Here is a 5,000-nt window from a genome sequence, read left to right on the forward strand (position 1 = left end):
GTTTGTGTTTCAAATTTATCACATCGGGGATGTCTACTAGAGTCTTCTTTTGGTCAGGTTTAAGTCAGTAATTACTAAGAATTGTAGGCCTATAATACATAACGCCAAATTTCCATGAAAAGAATTGTACCGCTTTTGGAACAGAATTCCTGACAGAATCATACCGCCAGGGAGGTTAAAAAGCCAGTTTTAGACCAGATTTGTCTAAAACTGGCCATTTGGGCTCCAATGGCCTGAAAAAACTTTTTTGGTCAAAATGACTCTATTTTGGTCTCCAAGTGTCTGAAAAGCCTTTTTTTGTCAAAATAACTGAATTTGGTCACCAAAGGTCTGAAAAATACTTTAGTCAAAATGACTGTATTTTTGTCTTTTAGAGCCTTAAAAAGGCGGTTTTAGACAAGATTTGTCTAAAACCGGCCATTTGGGCTCCAATGGCCTGAAATGAAATTTTCGGTCAAAATTACTCTGTTTTGGTCTCCAAGTGTCTAAAAATCGTTTTTTAGTCAAAATAACTGCATTTGGTCACCAAAGGTCAGAAAAATTTTTTTGTCAAAATGACTATATTTTTGTCTTTTAGAGCCTTAAAAAGCCGGTTTTAGACAAGATTTTAGACATTTGGCTCCAATGGCCTGAAAAAAATGTTTTGGTCAAAAATACTCTATTTTGGTCTCCAAGTGTCTAAAAACCTTTTGTTAGTCAAAATAACGGCATTTGGTCACCAAAGGTCTGAAAAAAAAATTAGTCAAAATTACTGTATTTTTTGTCTTTTACAGCCCTAAAAAGCCGATTTTAGACAAGATTTGTTTAAAACCAGCAATTTGGGCTCCAATGGCCTGAAAAAAATGTTTTGGTCAAAATGACTCTATTTTGGTCTCCAAGTGTCTAAAGACCTTTTGTTAGTCAAAATAACGGCATTTGGTCACCAAAGGTCTGAAACACAATTTAGTCAAAATGACTGTATTTTTGTCTTTTAGAGCCTTAAAAAGCCAGTTTAAGACAAGATTTGTCTAAAACCGGCCATTTGGGCTCCAATGGCCTGAAAATTATTTTTTAGTTAAAATGACTCTATTTCGGTCTCCAAGTGTATAAAAAGCCTTTTTAAGTCAAAATAACTGCATTTGGTCACCAAAGGTCTGAAAAAAATTAAGTCCAAATGACTATATTTTTTTCTTTTAGAGCCTTAAAAAGCCGGTTTTAGACAAGATTTTAGACATTTGGCTCCAATAGCCTGAAAATTTTTTTGGGTCAAAATGACTCGATTTTGGTCTCCAAGTGTCTAAAAAGCCTTCCTTTTTTAGTCAAAATAACTGCATTTGGTCACCAAAGGTATGAAAAACAAATTTAGTCAAATTGACTGTATTTTTGTCTTTTAGAGCCTTAAAACGTGGGTTTTAGGCACGATTTTAGACATTTGGGCTCAAATGGCCTGAAAGATTTTTTTGGTCAAAATGACTCTATTTTGGTCTCCAAGTGTCTAAAAAGCCTTTTTTAGTCAAAATATCTGCATTTGGTCACCAAAGGTCTGATAAAAAAATTTGTCAAAATGACTGCATTTTTGTCTTTTAGAGCCTTAAAAAGCCGGTTTTAGACAAGATTTGTCTATAACTGGCCATTTGGGCTCCAATTGCCTGAAAAAAAAATTCGGTCAAAATGACTCTGTTTTGGTCTCCAAGTGTCTAAAAAGCCTTTTTTAGTCACAATAAATGCATTTGGTCACCAAAGATCTGAAAAAAACTAGTCAAAATTAATGTATTTTTGTCTTTTAGTGTCTTAACCGCCTTAGCGGTATCCCCGAGCGTGACTCGGGGTAGGAATTTTCTGCTATTAGCGGTATCCCCGAGTCACACTCGGGGTCAATGGGCAGAGCGTGCAGACAGCGCAGCGGAGCTTCTCTTACCTTATCCTGGCGATCCAGCGATGAGCTCTCATTGCTGTGACCACCAGCCGAGATCTCCGCCGCTCGTCTGTCGGTATGATGACTTCCTAGTTCCGTTCCCTGCAGCAGCAATGCTGCATGGGAGCGGAACTATGGAGGGAAATTCAAAAAAAAAAAAAAACGTTGCACAAAACACATAACACATTTTATATTATATATATGCATATATATATATGCATATATATATGCATATTTATATATATGCATATATATATATATATATATGCATATATATATATATATATGCATATATATCTATATATCTATATATATGCAAATATAAATATATATATATATATATATATATATACATATATATGTATATATGTATATATGTATATATATATATGTATATATGTACATATATATATATACCTATATACACACACATATATATATATATATATAAAATTATATTATTGATTCGATTATAATTCATGCGTTATATATATATATATATATATATATACACACACACATATATATATATCTATATACACACATATATATATGTATATGTATATATATATATATATATATATATATATACACACATATATATATATGTATATGTATATATATATATATATATATATACACACATATATATATAATATATAACGCATGAATTATAATCTAATCAATAATATAATTTTATTATATATATTATATATTAAATAATAAAATAATATTATTGATTCGATTATAATTCACTTGTTTGTGTTTCAAATTTATCACATCGGGGATGTCTACTAGAGTCTTCTTTTGGTCAGGTTTAAGTCAGTAATTACTAAGAATTGTAGGCCTATAATACATAACGCCAAATTTCCATGAAAAGAATTGTACCGCTTTTGGAACAGAATTCCTGACAGAATCATACCGCCAGGGAGGTTAAAAAGCCAGTTTTAGACCAGATTTGTCTAAAACTGGCCATTTGGGCTCCAATGGCCTGAAAAAACTTTTTTGGTCAAAATGACTCTATTTTGGTCTCCAAGTGTCTGAAAAGCCTTTTTTTGTCAAAATAACTGAATTTGGTCACCAAAGGTCTGAAAAATACTTTAGTCAAAATGACTGTATTTTTGTCTTTTAGAGCCTTAAAAAGGCGGTTTTAGACAAGATTTGTCTAAAACCGGCCATTTGGGCTCCAATGGCCTGAAATGAAATTTTCGGTCAAAATTACTCTGTTTTGGTCTCCAAGTGTCTAAAAATCGTTTTTTAGTCAAAATAACTGCATTTGGTCACCAAAGGTCAGAAAATTTTTTTTGTCAAAATGACTATATTTTTGTCTTTTAGAGCCTTAAAAAGCCGGTTTTAGACAAGATTTTAGACATTTGGCTCCAATGGCCTGAAAAAAATGTTTTGGTCAAAAATACTCTATTTTGGTCTCCAAGTGTCTAAAAACCTTTTGTTAGTCAAAATAACGGCATTTGGTCACCAAAGGTCTGAAAAAAAAATTAGTCAAAATTACTGTATTTTTTGTCTTTTACAGCCCTAAAAAGCCGATTTTAGACAAGATTTGTTTAAAACCAGCAATTTGGGCTCCAATGGCCTGAAAAAAATGTTTTGGTCAAAATGACTCTATTTTGGTCTCCAAGTGTCTAAAGACCTTTTGTTAGTCAAAATAACGGCATTTGGTCACCAAAGGTCTGAAACACAATTTAGTCAAAATGACTGTATTTTTGTCTTTTAGAGCCTTAAAAAGCCAGTTTAAGACAAGATTTGTCTAAAACCGGCCATTTGGGCTCCAATGGCCTGAAAATTATTTTTTAGTTAAAATGACTCTATTTCGGTCTCCAAGTGTATAAAAAGCCTTTTTAAGTCAAAATAACTGCATTTGGTCACCAAAGGTCTGAAAAAAATTAAGTCCAAATGACTATATTTTTTTCTTTTAGAGCCTTAAAAAGCCGGTTTTAGACAAGATTTTAGACATTTGGCTCCAATAGCCTGAAAATTTTTTTGGGTCAAAATGACTCGATTTTGGTCTCCAAGTGTCTAAAAAGCCTTCCTTTTTTAGTCAAAATAACTGCATTTGGTCACCAAAGGTATGAAAAACAAATTTAGTCAAATTGACTGTATTTTTGTCTTTTAGAGCCTTAAAACGTGGGTTTTAGGCACGATTTTAGACATTTGGGCTCAAATGGCCTGAAAGATTTTTTTGGTCAAAATGACTCTATTTTGGTCTCCAAGTGTCTAAAAAGCCTTTTTTAGTCAAAATATCTGCATTTGGTCACCAAAGGTCTGATAAAAAAATTTGTCAAAATGACTGCATTTTTGTCTTTTAGAGCCTTAAAAAGCCGGTTTTAGACAAGATTTGTCTATAACTGGCCATTTGGGCTCCAATTGCCTGAAAAAAAAATTCGGTCAAAATGACTCTGTTTTGGTCTCCAAGTGTCTAAAAAGCCTTTTTTAGTCACAATAAATGCATTTGGTCACCAAAGATCTGAAAAAAACTAGTCAAAATTAATGTATTTTTGTCTTTTAGTGTCTTAACCGCCTTAGCGGTATCCCCGAGCGTCACTCGGGGTAGGAATTTTCTGCTATTAGCGGTATCCCCGAGTCACACTCGGGGTCAATGGGCAGAGCGTGCAGACAGCGCAGCGGAGCTTCTCTTACCTTATCCTGGCGATCCAGCGATGAGCTCTCATTGCTGTGACCACCAGCCGAGATCTCCGCCGCTCGTCTGTCGGTATGATGACTTCCTAGTTCCGTTCCCTGCAGCAGCAATGCTGCATGGGAGCGGAACTAGGGAGGGAAATTCAAAAAAAAAAAAAAACGTTGCACAAAACACATAACACATTTTATATTATATATATGCATATATATATATGCATATATATATGCATATTTATATATATGCATATATATATATATATATGCATATATATATATATATATGCATATATATCTATATATCTATATATATGCAAATATAAATATATATATATATATATATATATATATATATATATATATATATATACATATATATGTATATATGTATATATGTATATATATATATGTATATATGTACATATATATATATACCTATATACACACACATATA

Source organism: Pelophylax lessonae, assembly GCF_965119305.1.
Source record: "Pelophylax lessonae genome assembly, chromosome: 1".
NCBI classification, from domain to species: domain Eukaryota; kingdom Metazoa; phylum Chordata; class Amphibia; order Anura; family Ranidae; genus Pelophylax; species Pelophylax lessonae.